This window comes from Euphorbia lathyris, chromosome 4 (genome assembly GCF_963576675.1).
Source record: "Euphorbia lathyris chromosome 4, ddEupLath1.1, whole genome shotgun sequence".
Taxonomy (NCBI): Eukaryota; Viridiplantae; Streptophyta; class Magnoliopsida; order Malpighiales; family Euphorbiaceae; genus Euphorbia; species Euphorbia lathyris.
The window spans coordinates 74,784,767-74,802,800 of NC_088913.1; the positions used below are offsets into that span (position 1 = coordinate 74,784,767).

At 37.0% G+C, this 18,034-nt stretch overlaps 1 non-coding gene across 1 annotated transcript; it reads left to right on the plus strand.

The window, feature by feature from the left end:
• The first annotated feature begins 7,940 nt into the window (after positions 1–7,940).
• Positions 7,941–8,047, plus strand: LOC136228259 (small nucleolar RNA R71). Its single transcript, XR_010688587.1, has one exon. It is a non-coding gene; the product is annotated as a small nucleolar RNA R71 (small nucleolar RNA).
• Positions 8,048–18,034: the final 9,987 nt, after the last annotated feature.

Below are 18,034 nucleotides of genomic sequence, written 5' to 3' on the forward strand. Positions count from 1 at the left end.
TGCGCATCGTCCACCGAAAAAGATTTCGGTCTTTTTGGTCGCTCTATTCCCTCAAACCGCCGACCATCAACACTAGTGACCCCTGCATCACGCGTCCATACCCTCTGGCGCATTTCCTCATAAATCGAGGCCAGGGGACGCTCTTCGGTTATCAAACCCTCTGGTACTACAACCACTACCTTAAGAACACCAGCAACAACTCCTCCTAACGGCCGCTCGACACTAGGTGGCGCACGCTCTACGATTTTCTTTCTCTTTCTTGCAGCAGAAACACTCTCCTCTCCCGCGTTCGCCCGCCTTTTTCATTTTACGACCCACATTCGCGAAGCGTCGCGCAGTGTAAAATCACCCGGTGTCACTGGCGGCAGTCTTCTCAGGGCTCCTCGTGAAGAACCCTCTGACATACTCCCCTTCCCCAATAAAAACAAATAAACAAAAGAGCTAAAGATAGGAGAAATAAAAGGTACGACTGACCTCGCAAAGGTTACGACAAGCGTCGTAGTGAATCTTCAGCAGAGCTCCGTCAACTAATATGCTCCGTCAACTAGTGAATCTTCAGCAGAACACCGACGGAAATATCGGCAGGAAACAGCGGCTCCAAAGGAAAAGCGAGACGGTCAAATCGCACAAGGGAAAGAAATTTTGGCGAAATAAGACGAAAAAAGGGCCTCCCCTTGCATTTTATATCCAACCAAGAATGGAGGCGCCGGCAAAGCACGATATTCAAGATCTTTTGACGGCGCGTGCAGGAGCATTTAATGAAGGGGCAATAAATGGCGCGCTAAAACCCACAAGCGCATGCATCAATCTGAAGGGTCTCTATTATGAAATCGGGCACCTTTGCATACAGCTGTCAACCATTCGTTACAAGAGAATAAACCACTGAACTCCTCGTCTCCTCGCATGCAATACTCGGCTAACATAGCCGGGAGGGGACTACTTGATTCGGAATGTCACTTAGGCCCAAGAGGCCCAGCGATGCCCGACCAGCGAATGGGCCAGGACAACAGAAGGCCCACAGGCCCAAGTCAATCCGCTATAAATACACCAAAGAAGGAAGAAGAGTGGATCGGGTAACTAATTTCCTACCTCACTCTCATTTGATTAGAATACTCTCTTGAACCACTAACTGTCTTAATCTTCGGAGTATCCGCAGGGACCGTTCCCCGCGCAGAGATGACTCCCGAAGAAGCCAGACCCTCCCGACGAAGACCTAGATCACTGTTCCGCATTCCCAGATTAGTAAGTAACCTGTCCTTAGCCCCAAGCCACAGGAAACTCCTAATGTGATAGGGATCTTTTAAGGCCCAAATAGTCTTCCAATCGACAGAAGGGGGAGAGTCTAAATTAATGTAGAACGCCTCAAATGCAGACTTACAAGAATAGGTCCCGCTATTAGTAAGGGACCAACAGTGAATATCACCATATTCCTCCTTACTGCTCACTTTGACTCCCCTGATCTTCAGGAGCGTTTCCAGATCAAGGTAGGCCTCAAATTTCGACCAAATCCAATCCCCCTCCGAGTCCACCACATCAGCAATACTCCAATTGCAAATCTCTAGAGACGGCGTTGAAGTACACACCTCAAGTAAAGGCTTCATCCCCAGCCAAATGTCGTTCTAAAAACTAATAGATTTACCATTTCCCACCGACCAACCAATCCCAGAGCAGAATTTTGAGAACACATCATTAACACCTTTCCATAGAAAGGAGCAATTAAGAGCTCGCTCTTTTGGGCCCCCAAAAACTCTATCCTTTCTATACTTCCCACACAACAACCGAACCCAAAGAGCCGACAGGGATTGCCACATTCTCCAAAGGAGCTTCATTAACAGGACTTTATTGTTGTCTTTGGCTTGTCTGATTCCTAAGCCTCCCCTATCCTTCGGCTGGCAGACTTCCTTCCAAGGAACCAGATGAATTTTTGTTCCCTCTTCCGAGTTTCCCCACAGGAACCGACGATTGATTTTATCCAGGCCATTAAGAACCGGTTCCGGCAATTTACAGGCTTGCATTAAGTGATTGGGAGCAGCACAGTTCACCGATTGAATCAATGTAAGCCGGCCCGCCAGAGAAAGGGTTTTAGCTTTCCAATTAGCACACTTCTTATTAGTTTTATCAAAGATCTCTTTAAAAGAAGCTTTCGAGACTCTATCACTATGGAGCGGAATCCCCAAATAGTTCCTAAATGCCTTGGTAAGAGGGATACCGGACATCTCACTCAAATTCTTACAAACTCTTTGGTCCATATTATTAGAACAAAGCATCCTAGACTTTTGGATGTTAAGCTTCTGACCTGAGACAGAACAAAAGTTAGTAAGGATATCCATGATCACACTAATTTGCTCCTTGCTTCCTTCTACAAAGATCATCACATCATCAGCAAAGAAAAGATGAGTGATAGGGGGACAAAATTTATTGATGGAAATCGGATGAAGCCTCCCAGAGCTAACATCATCTTGGATAAGATGGGTAAGCCTCTCCATGGCGATAACAAATAAGAACGGGCTCATTGGATCCCCTTGACGGATCCCCCGGGAAGGAGTAAACTCCTCAGATAAATCCCCATTAATTAAAACTTGGAAGACAGGAGAAGGGACACAAACCTCAATTAAATTCCTCCAATTCTCCGGAATCCCAGCTTTCTCCAAACAGTCCTGAAGAAAACTCCAGTTGATTCGATCATAAGCTTTTTCAAGATCTAACTTGAGAGCCACAAAACCACACTTACCCTTCTTGACCTTCATCGAATGAACCATTTCCTGAGCGATAACAATGTTATCCATCATCTGTCTCCCCGGGACAAAACTCCATTGATTCTGGCTAATAATCTCAGGGAGTATACACCTAAGTCTATTAGCCACAATTTTAGTAACTACTTTATAGATCACATTGCAGAGGCTAATGGGTCTCATTTGTAAGAAAGAGGAAGGCTTCTCCACTTTCGGAATCAGGACCAGAAGAGTTTTATTCACAAGCCTAATATCCTCAGACCCTTCAAAAACTCCTTTAATAAAACTGTAAACACCCTCCTTTACAGTATCCCAATGCTTATGATAAAAGCCAGCCGAGAGCCCATCAATCCCAGGAGCTTTAGAAGTACCAATGCTAAACACAACTTGGCCAATCTCTTTTAGATCAATGGGGTGGAAAGCTTCTCTAACCTTATCCTCACAGATCATCGGAAATGTAGACCTAGACAGAGCTCCATCCAAGTCAACCGATTCTTCTTTAAAAAGATCTTTGTAGAAATTAAGGGCCAAAAGACGGATTTCCTCTTCCTCGTAAACCCAGTTACCATTATGTTCTTTGATAGCATCAATCCGATTTCTCTGTCTCCTGATAACCGTAGAAAGGTGAAAATACCTTGTATTCCGATCACCATCCTTAATCCAAGTCTTCCTAGATTTCTGAAACCAAAGTAACTCTTCTTGCTTCAGCACCGCTTCCAACTCATTCTGAAGGGATCTAAGAAGACAACTCAGACTATGATCGAACCTGGATTCTAAGATACGTTGGATGCCTTCCATTCTTCTCAGAAGTTTCTGTTCCTCCTGATAATATGGCCAAAAATGTTCTTGTTCCAGCTCACCACATTACTTCTAAGCCCCCCCCCCCCCGGCAGCAAGTAAGACATTAGAATGGGGTTTCCAATTATCATGCATAAAGCTCTTGAAATCCGGGTGGGATTCCCAAGCGACAAGATACCTAAAAGGTCTTTCCCCTCTCGCATGAGGAGCCCTAACCAACCTGACCAGGATAGAACAATGATCTGAATGTCGGAAGGGAAGATTCAACACAGCTGCATCCGGAAATCTGCTTTGAGCTAAAATATTAGCATAGACTTTGTCCAAACGCACAAAAGTACTATTACGCTTTCAAGTAAATTTGTGGCCAGCAGCCCTAAGATCAGTAAGGCCACACAAATCCATATCCTTCTTATGATTAAGACACCTATTAATATAGTGGTTCCCTCTCCCTCTTTGATCACTCATGACCGTGATATCATTAAAATCTCCGACAACAAACCAGGCCTCCACCATACTAGTACTTAAAGACAGCAAAACTTCCCAAAGACGTTTCCGATTAGCCAGAATAGGATCAGCATACACAATAGTGATAAAGAGGGGTTTATTACCAGGATAAGTAACTTTACAATGAATAAATTGTTTATCCATTTTAACGATATCAATTTGAATCAGATTAGGTTTCCAAAAAAGTCAAATGCCACCTGCCCGACCAATTGCTTCAGACCTGACACACTTCCAACTTTTAAAAACTTTAACCACATCATCAGCTTTAGCTCCACTGATCTTAGTCTCTAATAAAGCAAAACAAGAAGGGTTGAATTGCTTAATCAAATCCTTAACATGGATACGGGTCGCCTTGCTTGTCGCTCCTCTAACATTCCAAACAAACAAATCCATCAAAAGAGGACATCAAACACAGGCCCAACCAAACTAAACCAGATATTTGTTAGGGGCTCCTGCGAGCCTATAAGAGGTACCTGCAGCCCCTCTTTTTTCCATGAAACCAGAAGAGGATTGGCTAGTCTTAAGACTACCCTTAGGCTTCTTCATATTCATCTTATTAACCCCCATGGTTTTCGTATTTTTGGCCTTAATACTGAGTTTAGAAAAACTAACCTCTTTGTTCAACTCTGAATCTTGAGGATCTTGAACCAGTGGATCAATCTTGGAAACTTCTTTGGATTCGAAGAGAGGGTTGACTGTATCCACTTTATTATTTACGGAGTCAGCCGATTCTAAGTCCGACATTTATAACTCTGAGTGGTCATCGGAAGGTGCAGGGTCTTGCTCTTCATGCACGGGAAGAACCCCAAATTTGGAACCAGAGCATCCCTCCACTGAGTTTGTGGGATTCCCACCTTTCTTTGAACAAGCTAGCTCCTTACTTCCATCATTATTCTGGACAATGGTCTGATCATTCCTGATGTCAGGAGGAAGATTATTGGCTACCGGAGCTCGTGTCCTTCTTCGCCCAGAACGTTTTGCAACCATCCAGGGACCGAAACTCCTCCCATCCCCTCGGATACCCTCATCCTTTGCTATGACATACTCCACAACATCCTCCTTGGCCTTCCTCTTCTTGGGACAACCCTCAAAAGTGTATCCAAATATCCCACATTCGTAGCATATGTTATAGATCCCTTCATACTCAATAAAATAAATCGTGTGTTGTAAGCAAAATTTAGACAAGAGGGGTTTAGCTAGGTCAATTTCAATACACACCCTAGCAAATTTGCCTCTTTCAGCTCCAATAGTAGTTTTATCAACATGATGGACTTTCCCAACAAATCCAGCAATTTTCCTTAGGAAAATCTCATTATAGTACTCAATTGGGACACCTGGAAATCTCACCCAAGTGAGAACTTTATTAACCGAACAATCCATAGGGTTAAAGTTAGGAACCCAAGGCCTTATGGCCAACACATGATTAGATATAATATAAGGATCCCCTTTTATAACTGCCTCAAAATCCTCAAGCTGTGTAAAATTAATCACATAAAAGTCATTTTCTAGATCCGTGATAGTAATTTTTCCTTCCTTAGCCCATTGAGCATGGATTCTTTGAGCAAAATAATTAAAACCAATTTTTTTCCCAAGGACCGTCACAATTAGAGACCACTTCCATTTAGCTCGCAATGATCGTTTATCAGCCGAGGTTAAACGAATAACTGGACACATCGGATCGTCTTGATCCTCATTCTCCTCATTTGAGTCCGAAAGAAACTCCTCAAACTCATCGTCTTGATCCTCAAGCTCGGGCCCAAAGAGGAAATAATTGCCTTAGAGTTGTTCCCCATGGCAACCTCCTGACCTTTAATCCCAATCCCCAAATCCTTCACCCCCAATCCTGGGGCACGAAACGACGACTTCTCACCGGATAGGCTAACCGACCCGGATCTGCCCCCATCAACCTCCCCCTCTCCATCCGACCCGCTCCCTACCCTAAATCTACCCGACACCCTAAACCCGCTCTCTCCCCCAGCATCCCTTGCCGGAATATTAATCACATCAATAGAGCCCCTGCCCCCATCAAACTCCACCGATCGGAGATAATAAACGCCGCCAGGAGCGGTCCGGCGGTCGAGCGCGGGGAGATCGACCTCCTACAACCCCCGTCAAGATCCCGCGATTCCCCATCCCCTACTCTAGCACCGTGCGCCTTCACAGCCTCCATACCCGCCCTTATCGACGCCACCAGCGCCGGCTGTTGAGCGATTTCCGCAAGTGCACGGTATACGCTTGTAGTAATAAAAGATATCGAACCCACAGGGAACGCTTTTTAACTAAAACTTATTTAATTCAATTTTATTCACGTCTTTAGGTTTAACTTAAAGAAAATCGTTTAATTAATTGTATTGGTTCGGATTAATTAGGATTAGATGAGAATATTATATTGAACTTAGAGAACAATTCTGTCTTGAGATTTTGGTTACAAGACAGACGCTTTCGTATTTGGAATAAATCAAAGGTATAAAACTTATTTTCATTAAGCAAAGAAAGCAACTATAACTTTGGTAAGATTATGAACATGGAATAATACAAGAATTTATGCAATTAGATGGCTTTGAACCGTAGAAATTTCTCTGGATCGGAAACAGATTTTTACCTTAATCAAATCAGTATTTTATATCCGATAAGCCGCGATCACGATCATATCATCCGTAAAATCCAATTCTTTCAAGTGTTCAACAAAGTTTCTTTGTGAATATGATTGTATAAAACGTTTTAATAAAAACACCAATTTATCATTTTGAAAATCATTTTGTCAGAACAATATCAAAATAACAACATGAAGAATATATTGAATAGAATAAATGTATTATTAGTGAATTGTTAATCTTCACAAGTTAACAGAGAGGAAGAAACATGGATAGCATTTTGATGAAATCTTTGAGATCCGGGTTGTCAATCTTTCCCTCAAACTCCGTAGGTTTGTCAAACCCTTTTGTCATAGTCCTTATTTCGGACTTTGTGCGGAAAAGGTGGTTTGGGTACAAAAGTTTTTGTACTTGAGTTAATTGGTCAACTTTTTGTGTTTGATATATCTTCTTTGGACTTTGGTAAATCAGTTCCTGGTAATGTTGCATCTCCGGGCATTTCCGGACCTAGATAATTTTTCCCTGAACGAAGAGTGATAGCCTTTACTTGCTCTTTCGGATTTTCTTCCGTATGGCTGGGAAGACTTCCCTCTTTTCGGGATGGAATTGATTTAGCAAGTTGACCAATTTGGACCTCCAAATTAGGGATGCTAGATGAGTGGTTTTTAATAAGCTGATCGAATTTATTTTCGATCCGTTTAAAACCATCGTCGTGATTACTTATTTTTCCACTGATAGCATCTATGAATTTGTCGATTTTAGAAGATAAAGTGCTAATCGTATCTCTTGACTGATTTTGATAATTATTGGTATGATTTTGATTAGCATTTGCATTATTATTATTGTTATCTTTCCAGTTAAAGTTAGGATATGATTTCTCCATCCAGAATTATAAGTAGTAGAATAAGGATTGTTAGATTGGTTTTGCCCTTGGACAAAATTTACATATTCGATCTCACTCATATTTTCATAATCCAAGTCCTTTTGGATTGGATTACCATTGGCATCGCACGGTGCCATAAACCTGTCAATTTTGTGCGATAAGGCAGAAAATTGGGCTTGTAACATCGCGACTGGATCAAGGTTCACTATACCTTTAATCGATGATGTGGTTGAGGTTGATGGTTTTGCCACCGGTATATGTCCACGTTCCGCGGGCCACATACAGCTGTTGATTGCCATTTCCTCTAAAAGTTCTCTTGCTTGGACTGATGTTTTCTTCATAAATAGCCCTCCCGACATAGCATCTAATGAGCCTCTAGTTGTAGGATTTAGTCCATTATAAAATGTTTGCATTAGAAGTTCAGCGGGCAATTGGTGGTGTGGGCATAAACGTTGAAGTTCTTTAAAACGCTCCCAAGTCTCATAAAGAGTCTAATTATCATTTTGAGAAAAAGATGTTAACTCTTTTATGACTCTTGCGGTTTTTGCTAAAGGAAAATATTTTGATAAAAAAGCTTGGGCTAATTGTCCCCAAGTTGCAAACGTTGCGCCTGGCATCGAAGTTAACCACTCTTTGGCTCTATCCTTCAAAGTGAAAGGAAAAAGGTGAAGTTTGAATGTTTCAGCAGTCACATCTGGGATTTTAAAAGTGTCACAAATTTCAAGGAAATTTATCAAATGGGTATTAGGATTTTCGTTAGGTAACCCGTAAAATGTTACATTATTTTGCAACATATTAAGCAAAGTTGGCTTAATTTCAAATTGGTTTGCGGTGATTCTAGGTCTAACGATACTATTGGTTACACCGGCCACCCCTGGCCCTAGCGTAATCCATAAGTGTTGGTGGGTCTGCCATAATATCTGGCTCGGTATTTGTCTTTGATGGAGTTTTGTTTTTATTTTTCTTGTTTTTCTTGTTCTTTCTAATGGTTTTTTCAATTTCTAGGTCTACTGGGTCTGGTACAATGCCTGAACTTCGAGAACTACGCATGAACCTGAAATAGTGCACGAACCGAAACTACCTTCAAAACAGAATTTGAAAAATAAATATGTTAGTAAATTAAAATTAATAAATTACAAAAATTAAAATAAGTATGTATAAACCTAGATTCGAAATAAAACATGAAAAATCTAAATTTTTGTTAAAAATTTTGGCGTTCCCCGGCAACGGCGCCAAAAACTTGTTGAGCGATTTCCGCAAGTGCACGGTATACGCTTGTAGTAATAAAAGATATCGAACCAACAGAGAAAGCTTTTTAACTAAAACTTATTTAATTCAGTTTTATTCACGTCTTTAGGTTTAACTTAAAGAAAATCGTTTAATTAATTGTATTGGTTCGGATTAATTAGGATTAGATAAGAATATTATATTGAACTTAGAGAACAATTCTGTCTTGAGATTTTGATTACAAGACAGACGCTTTCGTATTTGGAATAAATCAAAGGTATAAAACTTATTTTCATTAAGCAAAGAAAGCAACTATAACTTTGGTAAGATTATGAACATGGAATAATACAAGAATTTATGCAATTAGATGGCTTTGAACCGTAGAAATCTCTCTAGATCGGAGCAGATTTCTACCTTAATCAAATCAGTATTTTATATCCGATAAGCCGCGATCACGATCATATCATCCGTAAAAACCAATTCTTTCAAGTGTTCAACAAAGTTTCTTTGTGAATATGATTGTATAAAACATTTTAATAAAAACACCAATTTATCATTTTGAAAATCATTTTGTCAGAACAATATCAAAATAACAACAGGAAGAATATATTGAATAGAATAAATGTATTATTAGTGAATTGTTAATCTTCACAAGTTAACAGGGAGGAAGAAACATGGATAGAATTTTGACGAAATCTTTGAGATCCGGGTTGTCAATCTTTCCCTCAAACTCCGTAGGTTTGTCAGACCCTTTTACGCTTCAGCCCTTAGTTCTTCTCGCTGAATCTTCGGAATAGAGACCGCTAGGTCCACTACCAGAATGAAAACTTATCTCTGATCAACCTTTGAAACTAAATAAATATTATTGTGTTTATAACTAATCTAATAACAACTTGTGTACATCAAGTTTGTTTGTACAGAAATGAAATCTAACTTTCTAACTCTTTCTGAATCAGAGTTTCTTCAACATAATAACAACTCTCTAATTTCTCTAACTTTTTCCAACTTAACCAACATTGATTTCTGAAATGAATCACTTATTTATAGTTGGTGAAGGGTTGTAATTGAAGGGTCGTGTCCGCTGGTGAAGGGTCGCTTTTATCCAAACGAACAGACTCGTTTTTTTGGATTTAAACATGTGAAAGCTGTGTAGAATTCTTCGCTGTCTCAACTGAGATTCTGAAAATCTCAGTCGCGACAGGGGGCATGGAGGAAGGCTGAAAATTTCGATTTCCCAGTGACTGGCATCAGCGTGTTGCGATTGAGATTCTGAAAATCTCAGTCGCGACAGGGGCATTCTTCCCCGTCTCTCGGCTGCTTCTTGTCTCCTTGAGTCGGTCTTCTGATTAATACGTACTTTTGGCACGTAACTTAGGTTTTTCCCTCGTTTTTGCTCCGTTTTAGCTCCTATTTGGATTTAACCAAATAATTAGGTACCTTGCATCAAAGAAGTATATAAAGACGTAAAAGTACTCTAAACGAATATAATTAGCACGATTTCAATGTAAATTTAACGTATTTATATATGATATTTTAGCTATATTTTGGACTTAACACCGGCCCACCACCCGACCGCGAGCGGTCTCTCTCCCTCTCCTTCATCAGATCCGAAAACGAAGACACAAGGAAAAACGCAGGGTTCACTTTGGCTGAGAAAGTCGCAGTCTGATTGGCTATAAAAAAAATTTATAATTAAGTTGATAATATAATTTAGTTATAATTTTATATAATATTTATATAAAAAACCTTTTATTTTTGGTAAAAAGATAAATGGACTAATTTTTATTTTCTTAAAAGATAAATGGACTTAATTAAAACATCATTCAATTTCCTCATTTCCTAAAATTATTATTATTATTATTATTTATTAGGAAAATAAATGAAAAAAAGTAAAGTACAACTAACAAACAAAACAGGAAAAGTAATACTTATTCATAATATATATTTTGGTAGAACGTAAATTATATTTTTATATATTTTATTATACAATATGTTTTTTTTTATTGTTATATATAAAAATTGTTCAATGTAATTTTGAAGGTTCAATTTATAAAATCCTCAAATTTCAATAAAGTTTAGGAGATTTTAACCTCACTCCTAAAATTTAAGTATAAAATTTGTCCAACAAAAATTCTTTACTCTTACCTGTGGGTCCACTCCGGCATACAGGTAGTAGGACCATAAAGCTATGTATAGGGTGAATGATAATTATCTCATAAAATGGTAGGATCCTTTATCAGTAATATAAAATATAGAAATGAAAATTACCACATTTATATTTGACATGATTTTTAAAGAAAGTTTTGCCATATAAAAAGAGATAGAGAGTGGATAGGTATGGTTAAACACAGAAACAAGTAACATAAAAAAAAAGTAGAAAATATAGAGAGTGGATAGATATGGTTAAACATAGAAACAAACATAAAAGAGTAGAGAATAAAACAAAACAAAAACCAGTTGATAATATCCTATGTACATGCAAAGGAATAGAAAGTGGTGAGTTCCTGGTCAGATCCAATATTAACCTTGCCTTCTCTTTCATATGCTTTATTTATAACCTTCTTTTCTCCATACCTTCTCCTTTTCTCTTTGAAGGAATGGATCAAGCTTTTAGCTATGGAAAATAATTGTGTTGACAAGCTAAAATTGCCACCTGAATTTCGATTTCATCCAACTGATGAAGAACTTATTATTCACTACTTTTCTCTCAAGATTCTTGACAATTGTTTCTATGCTAGAGCTATTGGTGAGGTTTATTTGTACAAGTTGGAATTTACCTAACATTATTTGAAAAAATGTGATATATATCTATTTGCAGTCTATGCAGTGAATTCAACAAATTCCTTCACATATTTTCACAATCAGGACAACATGACATTATAAAATTTATAAGTATAAGCATACTAAGCAAAAGCTCATAACATCTTAAAAGTCCAAAGAATGTTCCAACAACCATACCTGGTATCTTCGCTTGTTTTGAAAGACTATATGTAGTGCCTTGAACTTGTACAACCTTGACTGCATTTTTAGATGTATCAACCAAGCCTTTAGTGATTGTTCCAATATAACCAGGATGTGAAGCAGGTGAAGTTCCTTTTAAACTATTATAGGTGAAGGAGCCTTTGAAGAAGAGTGTAACCCAAATCCATTACTCAAATGAGCAAATGTTTATTTAGCAAAATTTCCAATTGGCGAGTCATCATGTGCGTAGCCGATGGTTGGGGAATTTTTAAACTTCTAGCCCATAATGTTGTACCAGCAACAGATAACGTCGAAGATGAATCATGTGGGGAACTGTCTGGTGCAGGAACTGTGGCATCCAAGGGTTTTGCTTCAGGAGCTTTAACAGATAGGATTGATGTATCAACTAAACCAGAATCCTTTATTCAGAGTAATACTTCCTTGGGATATTCAAGAACTGTCTCCAAGAATAATTCAAGTATAGTGAGATAAAAGAGAAAGATGAAAGCTTGTAGAGTTCTGATGTGAAATTATATCGCAATACAAATAAAATAAGTAACTAAAATAAACAAATCATCAAGAGATAGGTACATTTCTTAATATGCAAAGCAAGTGAAATAATTGATAAGATATCAATGCAAGAAGTTCACCTCAGACCCAATATAATAAGCTATGAAGGGTTTAAGCTGTTCGCATTAACTCACAGCGAAATAGCAAAATTTTCAGGCATGTAGCTACTATGTTCAACTCTGAACCTTTACAGAAATAGATCATCTAGCACCTTTATTTGTTTTCCCATTTCTGAATTGGTAATCAATTTTCCATTAATTTGTGCATAGATATTAAAATCACCCTTAATTTCTGATAGTCATCTTACAGACTAATAAAATCACAAATATTAAAATGATATTCGCTTCCAAAAATCACCGAGCCATTGATCCGTACCAACAACTTCATCATTTGCGATTGATAACCAAGTATTGCATAAAAAAATTCAAATGTAGTATTCCATTTGAATCTCAGTGTTGAAAACCACTAGTTGTACCTTAATGACTTCATTGTTTGCAATTTAAACTGGTCCAGAATGCTCCATTCGTGTAGTTTCATTAGTAACATGACCACGAGGATAGTTTTGGGGGTTTGCTGCATAGCCGGCTCTAGGGGGAGTTCCTCTAGGCCTGTGGTTAGGGCCTCACCTTTGGTGAGGCCTCATATTTCTATTTTACGGAGAACATCCTTTTATTTATATTTTATGTGAGGCCTCATCATGCCTCTCTTTTTTTACTTTTTGTTTTATTTCTTCTTTTTACAGCACATTACAACACATGTACTCTTTTTTTTGTATTATAGGTGCTTTGCAAAAACAACACATGTACTAATATTTACATTTGTCCTATATTTTTTCCATATATCATCTATACTAAAAAATAAAACAACTAACACTTTGGAAACAATTTCATATTCAGAATAATATACAATCTATTATTTTGTTGTTGTAATATATTTGTAAATTTACAAATTTTATAAATTACGAAATTCAGTTTATTAATTATAATTTGTAATTTGGTTTAAAATGTTATTTAGTCTCTGATTTATTTAAAATTTTACTATTTGGCTAGTAATCTATTATTTGGTTATATTTGACCCCTAAACTATTCTAATTAGTGAAATTTCACTCAATTTTAATGAAACCTTGACAAGATTGTTATCCTTCTGATATGTGGTGATATTAATGGACGACAAATCATACGTTTTAAAGTTATTTACCATAGATTTTCTTATGCGAAAATAATTAATTAGATTAAAACAAGAAAAACTAATCCTTACACAAACAAACCCTTACACTAAAATTTATCTAATTTTCAAAATGTCGTGACATGTCAATAGTTCTATTAAGTTTCCATTCAAATTTGATAAAATTTCACGAATTGAGATAATTCAATGGCCAAATGATAAAATTTTAGATAGATCAAGGGTTGAATAAATTGAGGGTCAAACAATGGTTTAAGCCTGTGATTCATAATAAAGGAATGACTCAACCAATCTTTAACCAACAAGATAAATTCTTCTATTTCCATAGAATATTGTGTAGGACCGAGTTCAACCATCCAAAATTAATTTTCAGGGATTAGTATTTTATCGACTGCTTGCGTCTCTCATGACTAGTGATTATTATATGATTTGAATTGTAGTTGATAATATATTAGTTTTACTATTTACTATTTCTAAAATAATATTAAATTTAGATGTGAAAAAAATATAACATTTGCCTAGGGCCTCCAAAATGCTGGAGACGGCCTTGGCTTGCTGGATACTGCATATATGGGTAGTAATGGGGGTTCCGTGGATATTGTATATACGGATCATAGAAAAGTCGTGGTGTAGCCCTAATTAGAGGATTTTGTGTTTCGGAATACTAAGTGTTTGGAATCTGGAAATAATATTGACTAAAATATCTTGATTATTTCTCCATTTAAAAAAAATGTAACTGAAATTGAAATAGAATATGAAAACAAATTGTAGCGGCAAATGAAAAAGTGAATTGTGTTTTTAGTGTTTTTGTGTAATTTCACTGTTCGATGTATTACAAATTTTGAAAACAATATAAAGTTACAGTTTCAAATATAATTAATTTTATAGTTTTTTTAATATAAAAAATCTTTTTATATATATGTTACCGTTTGATATAGAAATATAGAAATATATTAAAAAAAGTTTTATGTTGTGAAACTTTTATATTTGTTTTTGTCATTTAAGGCGCTAGAAGCGCCACCTCTAGCGCATGTAATGCACGCACAAGATGCAAGCGCATTAGCGCTTCACGTGGCACAAAACTTCCAAAAATTTCTTGGTTTTGGATTTTAGCAGAAGAAACAATGTTTTGTTGTTATCTTTGGTAACTTACCAAAGAAACTAACAACCATTTTAATGGTTAGTAACAATTTACTTTTCAGAATAACATCCAAATAATAACTAGTAAACTTGTTCTAAGTATGAAATCATTGATAACGCTCTAGTTTATAACATAATTATAGGAAGGTCGTCTTAATCTCAATCAGAAGCCATCATCTTGATAAAGCACATCACCTTAGAAGTACCTACAGACAAAGGAAAAGCTATCGCAGTCATCTTGATAAAGCACACCGCCTTACAAATACCTAAAGACAAAGAAAAAGCTATCGCAAGAGGTAGATTTAAGATGGCATGTGAAACATCATTGGTATTATTGCAGACTATAGTAGTGGAAAATGAAGAAAAAAAGGATAAAGGGACTTGGAGACACTAGTAATAAAAGCAAAAAAGGGTCTAGGGGAATTTACTTCTGTGGGAGGTACATCCTGGATCTAGATGGAGGAATTAGGAATGATACTTTTTGTAGCTAGAGGTATTCTATACTGACTTGCTTAATAGTCATGTCGGATGGCATATTTATAATCCTTAGGTAGGGTGTTTAACTACTCGTTTTTTAGTTACTTTAAAATCCATAGTTTCTACTTCCTCACTATTGGAGGAATTTGGATATCTAGGAAATGATATTATATATTTTGAATCATATTATGTTTACCAAACTAAAAGAGAAAAACACAAAAGATGAACATAATGAAAAAGGTAAAAATGCAAATTCAAAGAAAATAAGTCTATATCTTTCCGGGACGACGAGAAATTTGACTACAATCGATAAGGAAAAACAATGATGCGAGAAGGAAGGTGGAAGAAGTTCAGTAGACTAAAAAATGGTCTGAAATAGTAACATGAGAAGTGACTTTCATTTATAAGGGATTTTATTGATTATCCTGAATCTTAGAGAAACCTTAGTGGAGCAACCTTATTTGTTATTTAGTAAATTTGTTTGTAATCAACCACTATGAAACATGTTACTGATTATAGTCTGTTACTTCATTTGGTTACAAAATAATTTTACCTATTAAATTTATTAAGTTAGGAAGCAATTAGAGATTGGAGCACATGCAACTATTGGTGAGACATCAGTAATTTTACCTATTAAATTTGTTAAGTCAGAAAGCAATTAGAGATTGGAGCACATGCAGACATTGGTGGAAGTCGCGCGCGTCTGCCCAGCTGCATCCTAAGGTTAGAAAAAAAATTTACTTTACGAATCATGGCCCACCTACATCTCTTTTCCTATTTGCACTTATTTTTATATATGGAAAATATCATTTTCATTACAGTTTTATTAATTAATAAAAAAAATTTACCCCCTCAAAATTAGAAAGTAACAAAAACTCTAATGGAGTGTTATTTATACATATTTGGCACCAAAAGTTGTAAACACCACTAGTTCATAGGGTACACGGGTCGCATATCCAAATACCATAAGGATACTTTTATACATTCCTAAGTTTATCCATTCCTAAGTTGCGAGTTCGAACCAAAGAGTTGGAACCAAAGCTTTATGTTGGTACTTGAATATAAAAACAGCAGGATACCGAACAAAAAATAAATGAGCAGAGTCGCGGACAATGTCGCTTTCTTTAAGACGTTCACGGAACTGCCGGAAAATTGCAATACGATTTTGTATTGCAACCGTACAAAATCGTTTCTGTCTACACTCTCAATTTGCTCAGTTTCGAAATACAGAATGAATGAAATTAATTGTATCGAAAACCAGTCTATCTCTCACCTATTTATACTAAGAAAAAGAGCAGTTGAGCTCTGATTCAGTAGAGAATAAAGTGGGAGGAAAATCAGAAAGGTGGAGGAAGACTGGGTAGTGAGATAGACACGTTCAGGAAAAGAGACGTTAAATAACGTTCAGAAAAGACTAAGACCTTGTTTGATAAAGCATTTAATTACTTATATTAAAATGTTAAACACTTATTTAATTTAAGTGCGTTTGATAACGATTGTTTCTCCACCACTTAAATTAATTAATTAAGTTAAAAAACATTTATTTTGATAAGTCAAAATATTTAACTTAACATTTTAAGTTAAACATTATCAACTAATATTTTTATAAAAGTTAAATCATTTAATACTTTCAGTACTTATAATATTCAGAACTTAAAATTCAGTACTTATATTTTCAGCACTTAATTTTCAGTTTTATCAAACAGCACCTAAATCAGAGACTATTAAATTAAATAAAAAAATAAAAACGAATTTAATAAAATAATAATAATAATAAATATTATTAATTTTTCAATAAAAAAATATAGTATTTACACCACACCAACCCAACCCAATCCGGTTCAGATGGATAGACGGCGGCGGCGGCGCGTGGTGGTCAACCAAGAGGTAGGTCCTCACCCTTTCACAAAAGTGGGTACCTCTTGGGGCACACCCCAAGCATGTGAGGACGTGCTTAATAAGTATCTCTACCAAGTGCTTTGAAAGCAATGTGGGATACTTTCCATCCTAAAAAAACAAAGACAAGGCTTTTTTCATAAATTGTATTTGGACCAAGCCCAACACTTTGTGATAGACTTAAAATGCATGAGTTTACTCTTTGGAGAGTTGGACCATAAACTTAAAATGCATGTGTAAATCATTGGACCATAAACTTAAAATGCATGTATGAATTTCTAATAAGAGTCGAATATTATCTGTTGGAACTGTGCGAAAGTCTGTGAATACATGTGTGGGATTCTAATAAGAGTCGACGGATATTATATGTTCGGACTGTTGCGAAAGTCTGTGAATGCATGTGTGGGCTTCTAATAAGAGTCGATGAATATTTAATAACTTGCTGGATCCGATTTGATGATCTCCGCCGTAGTTACCTGCAAAACAGAACCGGAGACAGGATCTCCGGGAAAACTCTCCGACGATCAAGTCAGTTTTTGTAGGAGGGTTGGTAAATTGAATAGTATTGTGTAGGAGGGTTGGTAAATTGATAATAGTATTGTGGGAAAAATGTGAATGTACCTTTCCCCCTTTGGCCTTAGGGTTTTTTATAAGTGTTCTTAAGTAACCGTCGAGGGCGGTTACCCCTTCCAGGCCATGTTCCGAGGGCGGTTACTCCTTTTTAGGTCATGCCCCCTCTCGTGGCTTTCGTGGCAACAAACGTGGTATCGTTTGTCCTGAGTGTGAGTTTTATTGCTCCATTTAGAAATTCGGGGCGGTTACTCACTTCACCCGCTTCCTCTATTCGGGTCCCATCCCATCTTAGACTATGGATCTAAGTATGGACTGGGCCCGTGTAATGAATTCGGCCCGGTTTGGCTTCGCGGGTCATCAATATTATATGTTCGGAATGTACGAAAGTCTTAGACCGGATGTTTCAAACTCGGATTCAAATTCTATTTAGATTCAGATCTTTTATCTAAGACGAGACACATCTGTAAGGTCTAATATGGACGGTTCTAATATAGACG